This window comes from Schistocerca gregaria, unplaced genomic scaffold (assembly GCF_023897955.1).
Source record: "Schistocerca gregaria isolate iqSchGreg1 unplaced genomic scaffold, iqSchGreg1.2 ptg000066l, whole genome shotgun sequence".
NCBI lineage: Eukaryota > Metazoa > Arthropoda > Insecta > Orthoptera > Acrididae > Schistocerca > Schistocerca gregaria.
Window position 1 is genome coordinate 12776536 of NW_026061707.1, and position 24548 is coordinate 12801083.

Consider the following 24548-nt stretch of genomic DNA (forward strand, 5'->3'; position numbering starts at 1 on the left):
GGTGTCGTCACCGTTGCGGATGACAATCAGCAGGTAGTCAGTGTACGCTTTACATCGGAAAGTGTGGCCTCGTAACGTCATACCCGTTAGTCGTTGGCGCAGGCCGCAGAGGAGAGGTTCCATGGCCACAGCGTAAAGTAAAGTGGACAGAGGGCAGCCTTGGCGTATCGATCGAGAAATTGTGAGGGGCTGCGAAGGTCGGCCGTTGACGATCACCTTGGACGTCGCGCCACGGAGTAGTCGCATGACGACAGTGACGAATGGCTGTGGGTACCGCATATGTTGGAGGACCGCTTCCAAATTGTTGTGGTCAACTCGGTCGAAAGCTTGACTAAAATCGATGGCCGCCAGTGCACCCTTCAGACGACATGCCCTCGCCAGTGAGATCAAGTCACGATATTCGCTGAGTGCTGTTTCAATATTATTGTCGCCTCCCAATGACGTCTGATCGGGTGAGATAACATTGCGTAGGGTCTGGCGTATCCGCGCCGCCAACAGTCGAGAAAAGATCTTAAAGTCGCAGTTCAATAGCGTCAACGGGCGGTAGTCCTGCAGTCGTCAGCCACCAGACGGTTTGTGAATAGGAATAATCATCCCTTCCACAAGGGCCGCAGGGAGCGGCACGTCCGGGGATAGTAGTTCGCGACAGATGTCCGTCCATCGGGAGGCTAATAAATATTGAAAAGTCCGGTAAAATTCCAAGGGGAGGCCATCAGGACCCGGAGACTTGTTGACAGCTCCTTTTCAAATGGCGTTGATCACTTCTTCTTCTGTAATTTCTTCCATCAAGGCCGCTTTTATTACCGGGGTGACGGTGCCGTAAATCGTCTGAGAGACGTCCTCCAGTGCTGTCGGATCACGGGTCTGAGCGGAATAGAGCTGGGCATAATGATTGTAGAACGCTGTGTTTATGTCTTGTTGCGTGGTGAGGCGATGACCGTCCTCCGTATCGATGAAGCGTATCAGCGCTCGTTGGCGTCGTTTACGTTCACGAAGGACGTGGAACATTGACGGGCGTTCGCTAGGTATCCGATCCTGCGTCCTCGAGCGGATGACTACCCCCTCTAGGTGGCGTCGCATATGAGCGAGGATCTGAGCCTTGGCACGGTGGACCGCCGTTTGTCGTTCCGGAGACGGCGCCATAGCATAGCAGGTGCGCAAGACCCGGAAGTAAAAGTCGAGTGTATGTCTTCGCCAAGTAGCATGGTCGCGACCGTAGATTATCAACGTTCGCCTCAGTGCCGGTTTGGCGCAGTCCAACCTCCAGCGGATCGTTGTGGGATACGCACGGAGGCGATTTTCACACGAATGCCACGTATCCTCAACGGCTTGGCGGCAATCCGGGTACGACAGGTGAGCGATTTTTAATTTCCACGGGCTGCGGCTTCTCCACATTTGTCGCCGCCGCAGGGTGACGGCACGAATGTAAACTGAGTGGTCCGAGAATGCTGCAGGCCACAGTTCCACATCCTGTGTTCCAGCGGCGAGAGAGCGTAAGACATAAATCCTGTCGATACGACTGGAAGAGTGACTCGTGAAGTGCGTGAATCCCGGTCGGTGGCCGTGAAGATGTTCCCAAGTGTCCACCATCTGCAGGTCTCGAATTAGCGTCTCGAGTTCCGGGCACGGATTATGACGTGGTAGTTGGTCTCTGGGCGCCAGTACGCAATTGTAGTCACCTCCAAACAACAGACGGTCGTGGGGGCCTTGGAAGAGCGGGGCGACGTCTTCCGCAAAGAATCGTGAACGTTCGCGACGTTTGTCCGTCCCGGAAGGTGCGTAGATATTGATAAGGCGGACACCCAGTACTGTGAGTGCCATTCCTCTTGCCCCAGGCAGAAACATCATATCGTCCGCCACTATCCCTTCCCGAAGAAGTACAGCGACACCGCTGCATGTTGGGGAAGCTGGAGAGACGCAAGCATCGTAACCGTACATGCCTGGAAAGTCGTTGACGTACACTTCCTGGAGGAGGGCTATGTCGATGGAAGCAGAGTTCAACATATCCTGAAGCAAGGATAACTTAGCGCGCGTCCGTATAGTGTTGATGTTTATAGTTGCAATGTGATAAGTTTGAGGTCTATCCACAGCATCCGTGTTGACCATCAGTACCCCTGTAAGGCTGTCTCGTCACTCTAACTGATGGCGGGAAAGGGTCAGCACTGGTGGGATAAATTTCCCCCCGTGTCGTCCGACACGATGGGCAAGGAGTGTGCCTCACAGTCGTCTGCCCAGTCGCCATGAAATACCATCGGCTGTTGGTGGCTGTTAGTGGCTGCTGCGGCACTCGGCGCTGACTCCATCGGCTCTTCTGGCTGGGAATCGGCAGCGGCTGCCTGCTTGTTATCCTGCTGTTCTGTGGGGTCGGAGGGGCTGAAGCCGTCACCACGGCGATCTGTTGAGTTTGAAGTTACAGCGGCCTCTGTACCGCCGGTACCGTCGTCGGAATTTCCACTGTCCATGTCAGACGATCGCTGCAAACACTCCTCCGATGGAGCACGCCGCCGTCTCTTGTGTTTTCGCGGGGAACGCTGTTTACGGTCGTGTGCTTCAGTATCTGAATGTGGGTGGATTTCTTCAGCTGCTCCGGTGTCTGGAAGAAAAGCCGCTGTCGGCACAACCCGTGGGTCAATGTCCATCCTGGCATCCACGCCTTCTTGCAAGGTCGGTCGGCGATTATCTTCAGGTGGGGGTGCCGTTGTAGAGACCGGATCCTGTACTGTAGAAGCCATTATGTTCTCGCCGTCGGGGGCGGCTATCGGACTAATGTCGTCAGTATCGGTAAAGGTTGCTGCCCGTGTAACTTCGGCGTAATTGAGAGGAAGGGTCGTCACCGTAGAAGGAGTCATAGATTCACCTGTCGGGATTTGAGTAAGCCGTCGTCGGGGACAATCCGAGCGGACGTGCCCTACTTGGCCACAACCAGAGCAAGTGCGTGGCTGACCGTCATACATAATGATCGCCCTACATCCGCCGATGACAAGATAGGACGGAACATGTTTGGTCAATTCAATTTTAATCTGTCGTACCGCGTTCTTAACGGGGTACGTTGTAAAGGTGGTCCATTCTTCTGCCATATGGCTGATCACTCCGCCGTAGGGCTGGAAAGCCGCGCCGACTACGTCCGGTGGTACTTCAAAAGGGAGTTCGAAGACGCGTATCGTACGTAGGCCAAGCCCCGCGTGATCGATAGAGACCGCCCCAATATGGCCATCAGAATGTTTGAATTTAAGACCGTTCGCATGTGCGCTCACGATTCTGTTGCACACCTCGTCATTTACTAGCTTGACGTAGACAACACTGCTCGTGATAGAGAGATGGATACCAATTATGTCTCGCGGGAAAATTTTAACGTCGTCACGTAGGAAACGTTCCACTTCAAAAGCTCGCGGTCGTGCATGATCGGGTTGAAAACTGATCTTGATGGTGGTTTGTCTGTATGAATGTGCCATGGTGCGTCGGTAGTGATGGACTCCAAACAGGCGACAACGCAGTAGTAAACAACTACGAGCACTCGCGACCACGCGGACGGGACGTAAACAAGACGTCCTCGCCGCAGCGCTGCGGAAAGCAGACTGACCATTAGGCCACACGGTCACTGACTTATATACGACTCATCTCGAAACGCTCACACCCCAGAGGAATTGTGTTTTCGTTCTACACAGACGCTGCCCCTTGCTGTTTCCCACCCTTTCGTCACATTCAACCTCTTACGAGACCGACCAAATATAGACTGGGAAACAAAACCACACACTTTGTGCATTCGCAATCGAAGACAGGGCGTCTCTCGCCGCATTTGCTACGATGGCCATTTGCTACTTCTGCAGAAGCGGCGGCGACGACGGCCGCGAGAGGCTCTGAGATATGTGAAAAATACATCTATAAGATATAATTCAGACTGCCTCGTCCCACCTTATGCTGTACCACTTTGGCAAATGCTTTATCTGCGCTATTCCCCTTAATCACATCTGAAAGTAATTCTTATATAACGCCTGTCGCTAATTGTTCGTCATCCCAGATACTGTTTGCTATACGGTCACGACGCGCAACTGATTTCGAAAATTCGTCGGCCTCCTGTGAGGATCGAACTCACGACCCCTGGTTTACTAGACCAGTACTCTGGCACTGAGCTAAAGAGGCGCGGCCTAGCTGTTCTTTTGCGTACTTCGTTCTTACGGTCGTCTGGATCATCAGTCTTCAGCTGACAACACTTCATATCACCGACTAATATTTGCAGCTTTGGCGACCTATTACTGCTTGGCTACACATGTGACACGTAACCGATGTGCTCTCCAAACAACAACACTTGCATTTCAGAACATGTCTTTCACACATGACTACAAAATCACCTTCACTTTCAAATACAGTTTCCTTGCGACTGACAGAGACGTAGGCAAAGTTTAAAGTTGCTATTTCCATTACATAACGTTAATCAGAAAAACGGTAATTTACATCTGCAGCGGAACAAAATTCCGTTCCGCCCAGCGTGGGGCTCGAACCCACGACCCTGAGATTAAGAGTATCATGCTCAAGCGACTGAGCTAGCCGGGCTGCCTTTTAATTTTTTTTTTTAATTTTTTAATTGTTTATTTTTTTATGTATCTCAGCGCTAGGCAGTCGGCGGCAAGGCGGGCAGGCGTCGCATCCTGAGGCCTGGCCACGATGTCACTGCCATACCCCGCACTCATTCGCATGGTTTTGTGATTTTATGTTATGGCTATTTGTGTATTATTCATTTTTGTATTAATTTTTAAAGTGGCATCATGTGCGCCAGTGTTTTTATACATATAAACAGAATGTTAAAATAAATCCATGTCTGGTCTTAGGATTACGCAGCACACTATGAAATCCAGCACAGCAGATACTCTAAGTTGGTCTTCGCGTACAAATAATTTTCCCAGTTTCCATGTCGTTTATTGGTATGGTGAATTCTGTTGCCAGATGGTTGATTGTGGATTCCTGCTTCTCAAAACCTTGAGCATGCTATGCGTTTGAAGATGCGCGCTGGTAACGTGGGGGCACCATAGAGCAGGGACATGCCAAACAACCATTTCCCGTATTATAAGTCCTCTTGATAGGAATAATAGAAGCTGCAGAAAACTTCTGGTTCTTACTAAATCTTTGTGCAGCTTTGATGAAAGATAATGCGAAATGAAAGTAAACAAATGAGGATCCTCTTCAGGGTGTCGCACTGCGGAACCAAAAGTAAAGTGCTTTCATTGCAAAACGAAAAGGAACACCAAAATACAATTAAATGTTCGAGGCCGAGTGCACGATGTACTCTGTACCGTCTATTGATCCATGGTGCAAATCACCCACATCTGACGGTGCGGAGCAGACCAATCCATGGAAACAATAACAATAATAACAAAGTAGTGAAAAAAAAGAAAAACTCCGCCCAATGGATTTAGAAACTTAAATTCTTCCATCACTTAAAGCAATAGTGAGAAAATATTGGAACTGGTCTTTATACTGTCGCAATTTCTTAATCGCATAGTACTCTTCGATGAGGTACATCTGATAATCGTGTAGCGTTGCCGTTGTATGGACGAGCATGTAATAGACGAACTGGCCCATGAGCCAGACATAACTATTATTCTTAGATTGAGGATAAAGCTGCCAGTCCGGTCGGAGCGCGTCTTGAAGTTGAATGGAAGTATCCGACGTCCTATTAATGACAGCGAGTTTCTTTCGTGTCCACTGCCATATCTGTGTTTGATCCCTGCAGTGGAAGAGATGCGGCAGGGTTTCCACTAGGTTACACTTGGCACAAAACGGGGTGGGCCGCAGCTTGATTTTGTGCAATTTCTCTCCAGTGGGAATCACCTTATTGACAGCGTCATACCAAACAGATCGAACTCTGGAACGAAGGAACGGATAACTAATGTTCTTCCATATATTTCTATAGTTTATGCCTAAATGTTTCTTCTCAATTGGGTTATTCAGCTGCCGTTTAGTAAGAGCACGATAGATCTCCGCCGTGTGGAACGGATGCGGGTTATCCTGAACATAGCTGAGCTCCACATAATATCGCCAGACATAGCTGAGCTCGGGATGAATGTGTCCCACATACGTTGGCGCAGACAACTCCTTTGGACGTAAGGTCTTGAAAAGCTGTTCCGTAAGGCTATTTTGGTTACTGTGTAGTATGCGGGAAGTACGAGTTAAAAAAGTAGCCACACATTGGGATTCAAGGTCTTTGACGCCTAAGCCACCTCGGGAACGAAGTAACGAGGTAGCTTTAAAGGAAACTTTAAAGATGTTCCCTCTCCAGACATACCAGCAAGCAAGTGCTAAAAATTTTTTCGCAATGGCTGTTGGGATTGGTAAAACAGCGGCAGTATGATAGAGCTTACTGAAAACGTAACTATTAATAAACTGTGCCCTCTGCATCCGGTCTAAAGACCGCATGTTATGTTCTTTGATCACCGCACGTAAGATGGTAAGCTTGCGTTCCCAATTCGCGTTGAGCATTGCCTGGGGATGTGGTGATATAACCAGGCCTAAATGCCACAGATGTTCGGTCTTCTCCAACCAAGAAATATCGATGGAGTTCGGATTACGACCCAACGGCATGATTTTGGACTTTCGCTCATTAAGTCTGGCACCACAAGCGACAGAGTACTGATGGACAATCCGACGAACTGACCCCAGCTCTTCAGTGGTAGTAATAATCACACTGATATCGGCGGCATAGGCGTGGCAGACCGTTTTGTTGTTTAACGTTTGCAACCCATGTAAAGTTATGTAAAACTTTTTAAGAAGTGGCTCTATAGCAATCGAGAATAAAGTCATGGAAAGGGGGCACCCTTGTCGTACTGCTTGTCGTATAGGCACAGGGGCGGTTAACTGGCCGTTAACCTTCACGCGTGAAGACGTTCCGCAGATACATTTCTTAATAAGCTGTCGAAAACGCTGACTGAATCCCATTTTACTCATTGTGCGCAATAAAAATCCGTGATTAATTCTGTCAAACGCCTTATCGAAGTCGAGAAACAGTAACGCCAAATCAGTGTTGGTAATCCAAGTTAAATAAGCCAGGTCACGATATTCACACAGGGCATTTAACATAGATCGACCACTGACTGCACTCGTCTGATAAGGGCCAAGTACTTTGCCAAGAAGCACTTTAAGCCTGTTGCTTATAATCCTAGTCAAGATCTTGAAATCGGAGTTAAGCAACGTAATGGGCCGAAAATCATTTAACATAGTCGGATTTGATGTTTTAGGAACCAGGACAACCATTCCTTGCGTGAACTGCGGGGGGAAGGCAGCATGCGAGAGCAATTCATTGTACATTTGGGTCAATTCGTCGCCGATCACATCCCAATACCGTGAATAAAATTCGACCGGTAAGCCGTCTAAGCCGGCAGCTTTGTTCTTGGCAGCGCACGCAATAATGGACTTAACTTCAGAGTAGGTGACATTGGCCAAGAGATCAGCGTTATCATCCTGATCCACTGTGGAGGCGATGTCGGTTAAAAATCATCCCCCGCCGATAGATCGGTATCTGACTCAGAATAATGTTCTCGAAAATAATTGAAGACATACGCCTTGATAGCACCCTGCTCATTGTACAGATGCCCCCCAGCATCCGTAAGATGAGCAATAAGTTTTTGTTTACCACGTTTCTTTTCCCGTATGATATGGAATAACGATGTGGACTCGTGGGAAACGTCATCAGAAGAGCGCGATCGTACCCGATTACCAACAAGTGCTTCACGAACTAAAGCTGTAAGTTTTGCTTTGATACGCTTGATGCGGATCAGGTTGTCGGACAATGCGGAGGGATCGCTGTACAGCTGGCGTAAACCGAGGAAATAAAATTCTAGAGACTGTTTCCTCCAATAAGCCCTGGTCCTGGCAAACTGGCAAAGACATTTCTGAATCCGCGGCTTAACAAAATCCGTCCACCAAAGAATGCGCTCCCTATACCGAGCTTGCCTCTGGAGACACTGCTGCCACGTGGCAACGAGGCAACGCCTTAAGTCCGCTTCTTCTAGCAGAGAGACATTCAGCTGCCACGTGCCGCGTCCCAAAAATGTCTTCTGTCGCAAATGCCGTAACGTTATGTGGTATGCGGAGTGGTCACTAAAACTGAGCGGCCATAGTTCACAATCACGAATGGTATTTAAAAGATCTTGAGAAACATAAAACCTATCCAGACGGCTGGAAGAAGCAGCGCTCACATAGGTATATCCCATCGTGTGTGGTCGAAGGTGACACCAACTATCTTTTAAATGCAGTCCATCTGTTAACATTAGTAGCTCGGGACAAAAATTAAAATTCGGACGTTGATCTGCTTTTCGCAAAACGCAGTTAAAATCCCCACCCAGGATGATCTTCAGACGAATGTTTGTTAATAATGGCACAACTTCAGCCCTAAAAAAATCACTTCTGTCCCGTCTGCCAGCGGACCCTGTCGGGGCGCACACGTTCAGGAGAAGCAAATCCTCTAATTGGACGGCAATGCCGTGTCCCGTTTCTAAGATCGCTGTAGGTTGGTAAGCGATGCCAGCTTTGAATAAAATCGCAGTTCCCGTCTCAGTGCCTAGATTTAATATGGCATCATACCCAGGTATTTCTCTAACCTTGGGTGACACAACTTCTTGGAAGAAAACTATATCGATATCTGCTGCATGTAGAGAGTCGGTCAAACATTTAAGTTTGACATCGGATGCGATCCGATTTAAATTAACTGTGGCAAGTGTGTAATCTTGCATGGTGGGGATAGGAAGGGTCCGTTTTATTCACTGTCGTCGGCCCAAGACTTTTCGGATGGCGTATGCTGATGGCCAGTATCCATCAGCTCAGGACTCGGACGGTCGACATGCATGTCCATATCGGCCTCCCCCACGTGGCGGGCGACGGAACCCATTTCATCTGTGCTGCCGCGGTCACTGCCGTCTTTTCGGATCTGCTTTATGGTGCGCTGCAGTTTCTTTTCCAGTGCGTATCTCCTCCTCACTCTGCTTCCGTGCCGCCCGCTTAGATTTCCCCGTTCTTTGGGGAGGTGCGTCGGCGTCAGAAACGGTTTTGGTATCCGTCAAGAGGCTGTGCGTAGAGCCTTCCTCAGATTGGTCACTGCCGGGAGGGAGGGGTGTGTGGGGCGCAACGTCAGGGGTGCAAGAAATGCGCGACCTGTCGCCACCATCCGACAACTGTTTCAGCTCAGCGTACATGGTTGGAGTAATGACGGGAGTCGGTCCTGCATGGTCGGCACGACGGCCGACAGTCGTGGAAACCTGCAGGTGTGCAGCGTGGCTGTCGGCATCGGTGACATCACTACGAACGGGACATTGGGGGGTTGTCGCAGAGTTGTTGACAACAACTGCGCCGGCGTCTGGGGTCACCGCAGCCGGTTGGTGGAGCGTCGGGTGTGTCACAGGCGACTCCATCAGAGTCTGGGCGTAAGACAACCGATTGTCATCTTGCCCATCGAGAGGCGTAAGACGATGTTGCATTCTTCGTCGACCCGCCCGGACACGGGGACAAGCAGATTTTAAATGGTCGGTAGAACCACAAATTACGCAAGTTCTCGGTTGTCCTTCGTACATCACCACCGCTCGAAAACCCTGCACCAAAATGTTGGACGGGATGTGCTTCGTCAAATCAATTTTCGCATTCCTAAAGCCATTATCTACATTGAAATGTCTGTAACCCCTCCACTGCTCGGCATGAATTTGCAGGACATTACTGTAGGGAGACAAAGCTTGCCGAATTCTATCGAAGCTAACTTCGAAAGGCAGATTAAATATCCGGCCGTTTCGAAGCCCTAGGCCAGCATGACTAACAGACACTGCATATTTCGCCTTTAGAATTCACAAAATCCGCTGTGCCCTCCGTGAGGGTCATAATACGAACGCAAGGATCGTCACTAACAAATTTTACATACACAGCGTTCGCAAGAAAATCATATGAAAAGCCAAGAACTACTTCATCTCGCAGTCCTAAACGATCGTAAAACCAGTCAACGAGTTCATGAACCTGAGGTCAAGCATATCCATACGGAAATCCAAATCGTAGCGTGTAACGTCTCAACACATCTTCCATCACTTTCTTGAAGTACTACTTACAGTACCAACAGCTGCGGGCGACGCCAAGCTGCTGTTTCCCACCCATTCGTTACATTCAACCTCTTACGAGACTGACCAAATATAGACTGGGAACAAGACCACACATTTTGTGCATTCGGAATCGAAGGCGGGGCGTCCCTCGCCGCATTTGCTACGATGGTCATTTGATACTTCTGTAGAAGCAGCGGCGCCGCCGCCGCCGCCGCCGACGACGACCGCGAGAGGCTCTGAGATATGTGAGAAATACATCTATAAAATATAATTCAGACTGCCTCGTCCCACATTATGCTGTACCGCTTTGGCAAATGCTTTATCTGCGCTATTCGCCTTAATCACATCTGAGAGTAATTCTTAATAAAACGCCTGTCGCTAATTGTTCGTCATCCCAGATACTGTTTGCTATACGGCCACGATGCACAACTGATTTCCAAAATTCGTCTGCCTCCTGTGAGGATCGAACTCACGACCCCTGGTTTACTAGACCAGCGCTCCGCCACTTTTATTTTTTTTATTTTTATTTTTTTACAGACTGTGTGTACTATATCCCTCTTGTTGTAAGCACTAGACAATCAGAACAGCTACAGGGCGGAGTAATTCACATCCTCAGCGGTAATTGCATTGTCACAAAGGCAGAGCAATTCCATAGGCGTCAGCTTCAAAAAGGTCGCATGCCGATACCCGGGTTCGAACTAGGGACCCTTAGATCTTCAGTCTAACGCTCTCCCAACTGAGCTTTTTTTTATCAACAACTAAAACACTCTTCTTTGCTTGTCTCTGATTGTTTCTGGAGAAGTATAGAAAAAAAATAGCTCCGTTGCTAACACAAGAATTGTCCTCATTTTCCGGCGTACTGGAGTCTGCGAGTGGCGGGGGTGGGAACCAGGACGCGTCACAGAAGCAGTGGGGCCTCTTCGCGGCACCACTGGTGTCCTGCGGCCCGGGCCCACCCACTTACACTCACATGTCTCACCCTATACCCATTCTATTAAATGTTAATTTAAGCATATTGCCGAAAATGTTGCCATGATTAGGATATCCGCAGGTTTTTGCGAATTCGATGTCCATAAACAGCTTGAATTCTAAGTGATCGTCACCACCAAGTTTATTAAAAACATAGCTGGAATAGGTGCCCAGCAACCACATAACTACATTATTTTTCGACGGCGGATAAAATCGCACGTCGGGTCGAGACAACATAGTTGAAGGTATGTTGGTGGTTGTGGTCCTCGTAATGATGGCTAGTTTTTCTCTCAGCCAACTCCAATTTCGTGCACGTTCTCCGCAGGTATAACTGTGCATAACGGTATCCACCAGTTGACGGCTATGGCACAGAGTTGTATCACTGAGTCCGATTTTATGTAGCCTCTCACTTGTACTAATCACTTCATTGATTACTTTGTACCATGCAGTTCGAGCGGCTGAAGTAAGGATCCTGGAACTGACATTACGCCACACTATATCCCAGTTGATGCCACTGCACTTCGTAACAATTGGATTTGGTCCTTCATGTTGTCGCCAGTATGCCAATATTGCTGTAGCTGCTAAATGTCGAGAATTTAAGCTCTTGACTGATGTAGCTGCATGCAAGGAAATAGTCGCGGATGTATTTGAGCTTGTAACTGATGGTCTGAATGTTCAGCGGGGGGTCAAGGCTTTGCGGCCTGACAGCATAGAATAATTGCGCCGTAATGCCCGAAGGGCAGTTGGTAAGGATAGAGACCGTCCTTGTGACATAGAGAGCCGCTGCCTTTTTCTTGATGTCGACTAAGCCCATCCCTCCGTTCAGGGGGTGGAGTGTAGCAGTTTTGGCAGATACACGAAAAATTTCCACGCGCTAAATAAAATTTGTTATCGTCGACATAGTATTTCTAGCAATGACAGCAGGGAGCGGCAGGAGCTGCGCCATGTAGTAGGCTTTTGATAAGATACAGGCATTGATAAGTTGAATGCGATCAAATTGGTTGAGGCTGCGATGGTAATTATCAATTAGGGCTCCATTTATTTTACGTGCTACATCTCGCCAGTTTGCCGCTATCATCTGTAGAGAGGACGCCATCAACATGATCCCCAGAGCCTTGTGTTCTCTGACTTGTTTAGCATAATCAACACGCAAATGCTGGAGGCCACAGAGGTTCAGAAATTTGCTTTTGTGTTCATTTAACTGCGCTCCTGACACCAGACAGTATTTCCGAAGTTCAGCCTCTAATACGGTGACATCATCGACATCGCGAATCACTACACCCACATTGTCGGCATAAGCTCCGATTACACTTTTTACCCCAGAAATTGTAATCCCAGTGAGTTTCGTCTGCAACTGTTGTAACAGAGGTTCAAGGAAAAGTACAAAAGCAACATAGACAGAGGGATCCCTTGTGGAACCCCTCGGTTGATTGGTATTGGTCGCGTCAGTCGTGAGTTGACAGAAAGTTTTGCAGTGATTCCCATGGCCGCGTTTTTAATCATGTCAATCGTGTTCCGAGAGTAGCCCAATCTTTGCATAGTCTCGAGAAGGTAAGCATGATTTACGAGATAAAAAGCTTTAAAAAATCAAGAAAGATCAGCCCACATTTCATGTTACTAGCGTTCGTTAACGCAATGACGTCGCGGTAAAAAGCAGCCGTTTGCAGAATTGTTCTCCTGAAGGCGCATGTCTGCTGTTGGCCAATGATTTTAGCAGTGAGTGGCGTGAGTCTCATGTTAATTGCGCGAGCCACGATCTTATAATCCGAGTTTAACTACGATATTGGCCGGAAATTGGTGATAGTTTTAGTACCTCTGTTTTTAGGGAGAAGCACAATTTTACATTCCTTAAAGAAGGGTGGGACAGACGTTCCTTGCAAGACTTCGTTCACGACGTGAGTGATTTTGTCCCCGATGATGTGCCAATATTGCTTGTAAAATTCAATTGGTAAGCCATCAGGGTCCGGCGATTTCCCAATCGGCGAACTGCAGACAACCCCCACAACATCTTTATTACTGAAGGCCAACGAGATAGAGTCATTGTCTTCCCTAGTTACGGTAGATGAAATGGCACTAAACAGTCCATCATAGCAGTCATCGTGTAGAGTCACTGATGCGTAGGTTTTGACAAAATAGTTGTGCAGTGCTGTGACAATCTCTCGTTATGTGTCAACCGTTGTTCCATCCTCGAGTTTCAGGGCGTCAATAAAAGTCCGCCTCCTGTTCCTTGTATGTTTGAGGAGGTGGTACAGAGTCGCTGCTTCATCATCTCTGACCGACGTCACTTTAGATTTTATCTTAAGGCCGTCCAGTTTCATCCTCTTCAGATTGATTAATTTTGCCTTTATTTTCCGAATGTCGTCAATTCTGGTGGCCGTCGCGTCTGCACGATCGTACAGGTCCCGTAAGATTGTGTAATAAAATTCCATCGTCTTTTTGATTTCCGCCGCCCTTTCAATTCCGAATGACATGATAACTTTTCGCAGTTTCGGCTTTGCCTGCAGAGTCCACCACTCTATAGTGCTGCGAAACTTGTGAGTAGCGCGCAAGCACTGCTCCCAAGCACGACGCACCCCCTCCTCCAGCAAAACATCCGATAACAAAGACACATTCAGGTTCCATTGATCTTTATACCATCGCGTGGGTTGGGGAAGTAATTTCAAGCACGCGATGACACCACTGTGATAGGAGAAACTGGAGGGGATCGTCTCTACTTTTAATAAATCATTCTCGATAACATCGGAAACATAAATCCGGTCGATTCTGCTGCAGGAATATGCGACGATGTGAGTGAAGCGTACCAATGTCGGGTACCTAATTTCCCACGCATCTTTAAGTTTGAGGTCGGTCACGAGGCGCTTTAATTCAGACGAATAATTAAAAGTTGGGGACTGATATTTCCTGGATAAGACACAATTAAAATCACCACCAATGATAATGTGTCGGGGATTTTTCCGAAAGAAAAAAAGTAGCTCGTTCCGCTCTATAGGTATTGCCAGAAGGTGCGTACAAGTTGATGATGGTGACGCCGAAAACAGTGATCCCGATCCTTCTACCCGATTCCAATTTGTCGATCTGAGTAACTGGAATCCCTTCTCTAATTAAGACTGCGGTGCCCACGGTCGTTTCCAGGGAAAAATTTGCAATGCCGACAAACCCAGGAAGAGTAAATTGTGGCATCGACACCTCCTGCAAAAGTGGTATATCAGTACCGGGCTCATATAGATATTGTTTTAATGCATGCAGTTTCACTTCTGATCAAATTTTATTAATATTGAGGGTCGTGATCGTATAGGCCTGTGACATAATAACAGGACGTCTGAGAGAAGGAGGGATCAACTGCCGTTAATTGCCCACATCTCCATGCCATTCCATGTGAGTAGCGGCCGCGCAATTCCTGTCTGGAGCGTCACTGAGTTGATCTCTTGCATCTTTGTTTTTACTCTTTTTCCGGACAGCATTAACATTTGGCGGTACTTGGATCCTGTGACGGACACTCTGCAGCACCGCTGCAGTCGGAGGTGTGGGAGGGTCTTGGGTGATGTCAATCGTCTCTCCCGACACATCTTGCGCCGGGAGCGCATGCGCCGAAACCGCTGGCGAGCGATCAGCTGAGCCACCACTTTCACTATCAGCTTGTTTGGCAACACTCGCTGCCCGAAGTTGTTTGTTGTCACTGACAGTCCCAGGCTGCTGTGTTTGTATACCGTCGCGGAGTTGATGACATTCATGTTGTTCTGAGGCTAGGGTCGGAGCAGTTGCCACGTGTTGTGTACCGTCCGCTCCCGGAGACATTGTTTGTATACCATAACGGCGAGCCGCGATGTGAGTACTTCCAGTAGATACGTGAGCCATATCTACTTGTTGACTTTCCTGAGTGTGCTGTTGCGGAAGTTCTGAGACATGAGCCTGTGGTAACTGAACGGCGTCGACGGAAGTATCGACGCTTGAAATTGCGGTAGAAGAATCGTCCACAATCGCTGCACCGGTTATAACTTTAGTACCCGAAGCGATCCCCCGTACGACCGATTCCGCGGTCTCGTGCGCACTGAAGGTTTTATCATCAGAGTCACGGCTGTCACAAGTTCAACGCCTCTTATTAGTCGTGGCATCGACCTTCGCGGGTGGCTTAGCACCATTGTCTCTCCTTACCAGAGCTGGAAACTCTTCAGGGCGAAATTCTTTTAGCTCTTCCGAAGGTACGGCAGAACTAGGGACCTCACCCTCTACGATAGGGTTATCCGAAACTACATCAGCCAACGTAAGACTTTTACGCTTCTGTAGCGAATTTTTTAGCACAAACATTCGCCTGGGACAGTCATGACGCAGGTGACCACTCTCATTACATATATGGCATGTGGGAGTTTGGCCACTGTAAGTAACATGAGCCCTATAGTCACAAACGGTAACATGCGAGGGTATATTCTGCTTTATATGCATTTCTACTGATCGGACGCCACTGTAACATTGTAACCTGTGCTGGTTTGACCACCGTTCGTTACGAATCTGCTTGATATCCCCGAATTTGGACAGAACTTCCTTCAGATAACAATCTTCTACTTCAAGGGGTAGGTTAAAGATACGCACATTGGTATACTCCACATCGGCATTGGAAATGAGCACAGTACTTACAGACTCGTCCCGGTGTCGAAAAACAGCTCTCCCTCCGTGTTTCGTCAGAATCTCTTCCAGTAATACAGGATTCAGCAATTTTACAAATAAGCAATATTCCTCGGTATCATAATACGCCGTGTGCACTTGATCAGAGGTAATTCCAATGACATCCACAACCCAATCTGGTATTTCCAAGGCACTAGGCTGCACAGAACGGGTAGACTTGTCAAATTCAAATCAGAGTGTACACTTTCTCGGAAATAACCTGGACATTGCAAAACGATAACTAGCAAAGGAACCGCTAGAAGAACACAAGAATGAAAATCAAACTCAAGAACAATATACACTAAATAAAAACACTTCACGATAAAGAGAACACTTAAGTTGTTATCACGACTTGTAAACACGTGGCGGAGTGGAGCACTTTACACGTCCGATCAGCACGGTGTCACAGGCGCGACTTCCACTGAGCTAAAGAGGCACGGCCTAGCGGTTCTTTTGAGTACTTCGTCCTTACGGTCGTCTCGATCATCAGTCTTCAGCTGACAACACTTCATATCACCGACTTATATTTGCAGCTTTGGCGAACCATTACTGCTTGGCTACACATCTGACACGTAACCGATGTACTCTCTAACCAACACCACTTGCATTTCAGAAAATGTCTTTCTCACATGTCTACAAAATCGCCTTCACCTTCAAATACAGTTTCCTTGCGACTGACGGAGACCTAGGCAAAGTTTAAAGTTGCTATTTCCATTACATAACGTTCATCAGAAAAACGGTTATTATCATCTGCAGCGGAACAAAATTCCGGTTCGCCCAGTGTGGGGCTCGAACCCACGATCCTGAAATTAAGAGTCTCATGCTCTAGCGACTGAGCTAGCCGGGCTGCCTCGGTAAATATGTGCCGGGCAGCACGTCACACAGTACTCGTATGGGTTGGGTGGTCCCATGCAGAATCTCTCCATGTTGCCTAATGTTTTCTTAACGTCACACTCGTCACGTACTTCACTTTTATTTCATAATCATTTCTGAGAGGTAAAGGAATTGAATGAAAACCTGCAGAGTTAGTGGCGTCAAAATTAACACACATACTTGATGTGGCTCATAAGCCGAACGAGTTACTTTCCGACGTTGTCTTAGATGTGCAAGTGCCAGTCAAAACTCGCGGCGACGGAACTCTGCCGACCATTTCGTTAGTTAACACCGGTCTTGTTGTGTGTGTTTCAAGCTCAAGAGCATCTCCAAGCAGGAAATGGTCAACAGAAACATTCAGACGGTTTTTGTACAGCACAATTGCTACACTAAAACGGTATGTTTCTTTTTCAGAACTGGAAAAAAACGACCGTGACAGGATTTGAACCTGCAATCTTTGGATCCGAAGACCGCCGCCTTATCCATTTTTTTTATTATTATTATTTTTCTTCTGCTTACGAAATGAAGCTTGAAAATCTTGCCAATCGAATCCTTCAGTGTGGTTGTAACTTGGGAGTCGGTCAACATGATATATTATTCGCCTTATAGATGGTCCGCCTTTTTGCAGTGAATATCTGCTGAACTTTCAGTAACATGAAATTCAATCAGTTGACCTGTTAGTTTCTTTATTTTACGTCGCAGTTTTGAGCAGGTAGTTGGCGAAGTGATCCTTGTAGTTTTGTGTTTTCATTAGCAGATGGTGCTGAGTTGTAAGATAGACCCAGAAGTCTTCTTTACTCTTTTCTTCTTTTGTAAATAAGTAGTGTACTGTAGCGGATTTTAACCAGTTTAGTGCGTTCCTTCTCGTCCGTGGGTACGGAGTATCATCCGGCGTTAGAAAGGCAGCAGGCGTTATATATCTGGGAGATGTTCTGCTGATGAGCGCCAACTTGTTCGTGATATATGCCCATATATCTTTTACTTTGTCGCACACAAATCTGTGTTCATCAGTATCTATTAAATTACACGTGATGCATAAAGGTGATTCTGCGAGGTGTATGTTATGTAGTTTGGAGTTAGTGGCCAATTTTCTGTTAACTGCGAAATACCAAGTGGCTTGCATTGCTGACGGCTAGTGTGGACAATGGATGTTCAACCAGATTACCTTCCAGTCGTAAAAATTGTATTTGTCTTCGACGTTATTTGGCTTCTTATCTTTCATGAGTTCCTGGTACACGCGTTTCACTGCCGTCATTGCTTGTACGGGGATCCTTGTCTGTGCATAACTGTACTCCAATAAAAACCGTTTTAAATGATAAAGTCCGTTTGGAATATGTTGCACCGTGATGGGTGGACTGAGGTTTGCCGGAGCTATCTCAGTAAGCAGGTGAGCAGCGAGACTATCTGCTGAGTGTTTCCATTGGTGGAAAGTTTTTGATATGTATAAAGCTTGCGCCTTCTTTCCAACATCGACAAGCTTTAAGCCACCATTTTTTGTGGCCAGCGTTAAGGTGTCAAACTGAACTTTAAAAATGTGACGATGGCTGACAAACTGTCCTAATGCTGACATAATTCGTTTTGCAGTGTGTGCAGACATTGGTAAAATTTGAGCGATATAATTGAGTTTTGAGGTGAGATATACATTTGCGACCGTGACTTTCTGAATTTCATTTAGTTTTCGTACACTGTGTTACCGTATGCCGGCACGAATAGTCTGTAGAAGCTTTCTATAGTTGGTTGCAATTGTGTGCCGGATATTACGCTGAAAATCAATTCCAAGACACTTGAAGATCTTCAGCTAACGTAGTTGCCTGTGAGGGCGCGATCCTAGGCCGCGGCCAATATTGAATATTCCAGACTTTGTCCAGTTTAGTTGTGCACCGGACGCTTGCTCATATTGCCTGACTGTCTGTAGTGCGGTTTCCACTTCAGTTCTATTTATGATAAGGAAACCGACATCGTCTGCATACGCCTTGCACACAACTCGGGATCCATGTATGACGATGCCCTGTAAACTTTTCGTCAGGGTAGCTAACAAAGGCTCAATGGCAATCGCAAAAAGCGCCATGGACATTGGGCAGCCCTGCCTGACGGAACTGACTATCTCTATTGCTCGGGTAGGCTGGCCATTGATGATGATTCTGGATGAATTAGTCGCTACCATCTGTTGTATAATGGCAACGAACCCAGGTGGAAAACCCATCGCAGACATGGTACGAAAGAGATACTGGTGGTTTACCCTGTCAAAGGCTTTGTCGAAATCTAAGGACATGATGGCACATTTCAGTTTACAGACTTCCGCAATGGAGATTAAATCACGGTAGTCGCATAGAGTCTGTTGAATTTTCCGATCCTTGCCCACGCTGGTCTGGTAAGGGCCAATGATGCTGGTCATCGTGGATTTAAGCCTTTGGGCCAATAGTCTCGCAAAGATTTTATAGTCGCTGTTGAGCAGCGTTATCGGTCTTAGATTTTTTACGTTGGCACCGCCTGAGTTTTTTTAATTAGAACGATTGCGCCTTCACAGAAGCTGGTGGGGATCACGTTGTTGTGGTCTAGAAGTTCGTTACACATGCAAGTGATCTTCGCCTTTATGGTGTTCCAGAATTTTTGATAGAATTCGGCGGGAATTCCGTCAGGTCCGGGGGATTTATTCTTAGCACTTTCCCAGATGACATATCCCACGTCGTCTTCGGTTGCCACGGCTAATAGCTGTTCCGCGTTCGCGAGACTGACTCTGTTGTGCAAATTATTCAAAAGATCGTCCCGCACTTGCACGTTAACTTCTATTTTTGACATCAAGGTGGTGAAGTAGTTAAGCACCGCCGCCTTAATCTCATTGTGCGTAGTCAGCGTTGCGCCATCCTCAGCAGTTAACTCCGTCAGAATTTTACGGGATCCTTTCCTACTTTCTTGGATCATATGGTAGACTGAGGTGAGTTCTTGGTGTGCAGTAGTCTGGACCCGCGACCTGACTTTGTAGCCTTCTAGCTGCGTCCTCCTTAGGGTTAGGATTTTGGCCTGGATTTTCTTAATTCGTTTACATTGCTCGACGGCCGAAGTGCCGAGCGCATACAGTTCCCGCAGACAATGAAAATAGAAATGGATCGTCCTGTGAAGCCAAAAGCTCTTTTCCCGTGCGTAGTTCATGAAACACCACCTAATTTTAGGTTTGGCGCACCTGAGCCACCAATCAATGGCTGTATTGTAAGAGGCAAATCTCTGTTCACATTCTCGCCAGGTTTGGAGGAAGGCTTCTTGACACGCCGAGTCTTGAAGATGTGAAATATTTAATTTTCACAGGCCCCTGTATCGATACGTTCGTTGTCGGTCTAGAGTGATAGTACAGATGTATGCAGCATGATCTGAGAACGCCACTGGCCATACTTCTGACTGCAGAATGTTATTCCTCAAATTAGGTGTGACATAAATTCGATCGAGACGGCTTGCCGAATGGGTCGTAATATGGGTAAACCCAGGTGCAGCCCCATGCTTGAGCTCCCAAGAGTCAATTAAGCCTAAGTCTCGTACAATTCGTTCCAGTTCAAGTGATCTGTTAAGATTGGGAGTCTGGTCCTTTGCACTGATGACACAGTTAAAGTCACCTCCGAAGATAACATTGTCGTGGCGGACGCCAAAGATTGGAACTATTTCTCCTTTAAAAAAATCTGCTCTTTGACGTCTATTACTGGAACCGGATGGGGCATATACATTAATTAGTCTGTTGTTATAAAAAGTGCCCGCAATGCCCCTACTGTTCGGCAATTCTGTGACGTCAGTGATAATAATACCTTCCTTGGCAATAAAAGCTGTACCTAGTTCACAACCGGCTCCAGGATTAGTAATCACATTATAACCTGGTATGCAATCAAGTCCGACCTCTGTTACTTCTTGGACAAATAAAATGTCTACATCAGCTGCATATAAAAAGTCCTTTAAATGTTGTAATTTACAAGCGCTACGTATCTTATTAATATTTAGAGTAGCAAGTCGATAGGCCTGTGGCTGAATTGTGGGTGACTAAACAAAAGCAATGCCTAAAATCCGTCCAATATCAATCATAAATAGCGCTGGAAAAGCAAACCACGTCGAAAATGCACTGTGCAAGCAATTTAAAAACATCTATGGACAGTCACTGTAAAGGCAGAGTTAAAAATATTCTCCGTTTGAAAATGGATCAGTCGCGAGTTCTTTTTGCACAGTAGTTTCTGTCGAGGCGTTACCTTTCTCATTAACATCGTCGTCCTTGGGGACCGAAGTTATGGCTGTCACCGTTTCTGAAGTATCCATACTGTCTACTTCGACATTGGATTCTGTATCGTCTGCCCAACTAGTTGGCTGTGGGCCTGTCGAGGTGGTTATTGACGCTTCAACAGGATAGAGGTCGATCATGTGGTTATCACGGTCGGCTCGAAGTGTAGCTGACTGTTCGGGGTTCAGAGGTAGAGCATCTGAGACATTGTCAAGGACTGATGGTAAACTAGCTGAGGGATGATCATGGTTTGTGCTATCAGATGCTTTTGCACTGATTTGTTCACCGATCTGTTTAGCCTTTTCGCGCAGAACCGGTGCAATCAGTTCGGCATCCTGGCGGGCAACTCTCCGTTTTTTAGTTTTTCTGGGAGATGCACACTTTTGTGGGCTTTTATCATCACCTGCTTGAGATTCCCCCCGTGGAGTAGCATCGGCCGGTGGAGACGCAGCCGTTTGCAACGCAGATGCCCGTTCTTCGGTGACTACGATAGACGTCGATATTTCTGCTGGTTTAGGTTGACTCTGATCAGGCGTTTCAGCAGTCTCTATTCGTCTCACAGTCGCAGGCAGTTAAGTGGTTTCACTAACTTGTGGGACCGTGGGTGTAGCCGAAAGCCCACGCGCCACGGCCACATACGTTACAGACAGTGTTGTCATTGAGGGGGGCGTGGCAGCCCCGCCGATAGGCAGCTGCGCCACTCGCCTCTGCATGCATTCGGCTTGCACGTGACCTGTCGAGTTGCATGCTGCACATGTTCGAGGCTGGTCATCGTACATTACTATCGCACGATACCCGCAAACGTGAACATAAGACGGGATGTGCTTCTGCAGCTCGATTCTTAATTGCCGCACCCCGTTAAGAACTGGGAATTTATGTGCACTAGACCAGCGTTCCGCAATATTGCTTATGATTTTACCGTAAAGACAAAGCACTGCGTTTATCTGTTCACTGGTTATTTTACATGGAAGTTCAAAAATTCGAACAGTCAGTATTCCTAGGCCGGCATGCGAAACAACAACTTCTCCCACATTTCCATCGCTATGTTTAAACGTTAGGATACCACCACAAGATGCAACAATTTTCTCGCACATGTCGGATCTCGCTAATTTAACGAAAACGGTGCTACTGACAATCGAAAGATGTCCTGGCGACTGACAGAGACGTAGGCAAAGTTTAAAGTTGCTATTTCCATTACATCACGTTAATCAGAAAAACGGTAATTTACATCTGCAGCGGAACAAAATTCCGTTCCGCCCAGCGTGGGGCTCCAACCCACGACCCTGAAATTAAGAGTCTCATGCTGTACCGACTGAGCTAGCCGGGCTGCCTCGGTGAATACCTAGCGGGTAGCACGTCACACAGTACTCGTTTGGGTTGGGTGGTCCCATACAGAATCTCTCCATGCTGCCTAATGTCTTCCTAACGTCACACTCGTCACGTACTTCACTTTTATTTCATAATCATTTCTGAGAGGTAAAGGAATTGCATGACAACATGCAGAGCTAGTGGCGTCAAAATTAACACTCATACTTGATGTGACTCAAAAGCCGAACGAGTTACTTTCCGACGTTGTTTTAGATGTGCAAGTGCCAGCCAAAACTCGCAGTGACGGCACTCTGCCGACCATTTCGCTAGTTAACACCGGACTTGTTGTGTGTGTTTCAAGCTCAAGAGCATCTCCAAGCAGAAAATGGTCAACAGCAACATTCAGACGGTTTCGTACTGCTGAATTGCTACATTAAAACGGTATGTATCTTTTTCAGAACTGGAAAAACACGAGCGTGACAGCATTCGAACCTGTAATCTTCAGATCCGAAGTCCGACGCCTTATCCATTAGGCCACACGGTCCCTGACGACCAAGTATAACTTGTATACGACTCATCTCGAAACGCTCACACCCCTGAGAATTTGTGTTTTCGTTCTACACAGCTGCTACCCCTTGCTCTTTCCCACCCATTAGTTACATTTAACCTTTTACGAGACCGACCAACTATAGACTGGGAAACAAGAACACAAACTTTGTGCATTCGGAATCGAAGGCAGGGCGTCCCTCGCCGCATTTGCTACGATGGCCATTTGCTACTTCTGCAGAAGCGGCGGCGGCGACGACGATGACGACGACGACGACGACGACCGCGAGAAGCTCTGAGATATGTGAGAAATGCATCTATAAAATGTAATTCAGACTGCCTCGTCCCACCTTATGCTGTACCGCTTTGGCAAATGCTTTATCTGCGCCATTCGCCTTAATCACATCTTAATAAAACGCGTTTCGCTAACTGTTCGTCATCACAGATACTGTTTGCTATACGGCCACGTCGCGCAACTGATTTCCAAAATTCGTCTTCCTCCTGTGAGGATGGAACTCACGACCCTGGTTTACTAGACCAGTGCTCTACCACTTTTTTTTTTTTTTTTTTTGTATTCGCCTTAATCACGTCTGAGAGTAATTCTTAATAAAACGCCTGTCGCTAATTGTTCGTCATCACAGATACTGTTTGCTATACGGCCACGATGGGCAACTGATTTCCAAAATTCGTCTTCCTCCTGTGAGGATGGAACCCACGACCCCTGGTTTACTAGACCAGTGCTCTACCACTTTTTTTTTAATACTGGGTGAGAGCCAGGTATCCTAGCCACTTTTTTTTTATTGACCCCTGGTTTACAAGACCAGTGCTCTGCCCCGTTTTTTCTTTTTTTTACCATTATTTTGTGTCGTTTTCGTCTGCCATTGTTTGAAAGTTAGGGGTGACAATCAGATTCAGGCCTACGGAAACAAAGCGGGCAGGGGTCGAAACCCGAGGCCTGGCCACGATGATTCCACCGTCCTCTTTCCGAATGGCACCTGTACAACGGCGTCGTAATTTCCCCTACTGTTTTGGTTCTTGGTCTTACGTTTGTTTCTCTTGTTCGCCCTAAAGGTCCACGTAAACTTCAGTCCAGGTGTAGAGAAGAATTTTACATAAAGGCGACAAAACCAGCTACAGTGTAAAAGAAATCGGCTCACACAGGTGACCTTAGCCAACACCCTCCCTTTCAAATGTCAGGCTAAGCATATTTGCAAAATCTTTAAGGAGTCCTGGCAAGCGCAATCGGTTCCAGTAAGCAGTAACGATGTACTGCCGAAACGTTAGGTGTTCATCCTCTTCATGACAACTATTGACAAAATGTACGAAGTGTCCAAGCAACCACATAACGGTATTGAGCTTCGTTCGCGGATAAAAGGAAGAATCGGGCCGTACGATGATGTCAATGGTATAAGCGGTTTCGGCAGTCCTAGTGACAAAAGCCAGTTGTTTCCTGAGCCAAAGCCAATTAGCAAGGTGCCCACTGCAGGTGAATCGATGCCTAAGTGTGTCCAGGAGACCACACCGAGTGCAGTTGTCCGTGTCAGAAAGACCAATACGGTGCAGTCGTACGTTGGTGGGGACCAAATTATTAATTACCCTATACCATGTGGACGCCACAGCCATTGAGTTGATCGGCAGACTAACATTCTTCCAGACGTTCCTCCAGGACACTGATGGAGACGCCAGTTCGATTGGATTGGGACCGGCCAGCCCCTCACAACGGGCAATCAAGCTCTTGGTCGTTGGCACCGGTCGTCGCAAGAAGACGTCACCGAGGTAACTAACCGCAATATAAAATTCCCGGACGTGTTTCAACTTAAAATTGAGGCGACCGACGTCGACAGGTGGAGCAAGGCTCTTCGGACGCAGAACAG

The 24548-nt window shown here is 47.2% G+C and overlaps 4 non-coding genes across 4 annotated transcripts; all 4 read right to left on the reverse strand.

Moving 5' to 3' along the window:
* Positions 1-4068: 4068 nt before the first annotated feature.
* On the reverse strand, positions 4069-4140 carry Trnat-agu (transfer RNA threonine (anticodon AGU)). Its single transcript has one exon. It is a non-coding gene; the product is annotated as a tRNA-Thr (tRNA).
* A 338-nt stretch (positions 4141-4478) lies between these two features.
* On the reverse strand, positions 4479-4551 carry Trnak-cuu (transfer RNA lysine (anticodon CUU)). The gene has a single exon. It is a non-coding gene; the product is annotated as a tRNA-Lys (tRNA).
* Positions 4552-16469: 11918 nt separating this feature from the next.
* Trnak-cuu (transfer RNA lysine (anticodon CUU)) lies at positions 16470-16542 on the reverse strand. Its single transcript has one exon. It is a non-coding gene; the product is annotated as a tRNA-Lys (tRNA).
* A 5532-nt stretch (positions 16543-22074) lies between these two features.
* Trnak-cuu (transfer RNA lysine (anticodon CUU)) lies at positions 22075-22147 on the reverse strand. The gene has a single exon. It is a non-coding gene; the product is annotated as a tRNA-Lys (tRNA).
* Positions 22148-24548: the final 2401 nt, after the last annotated feature.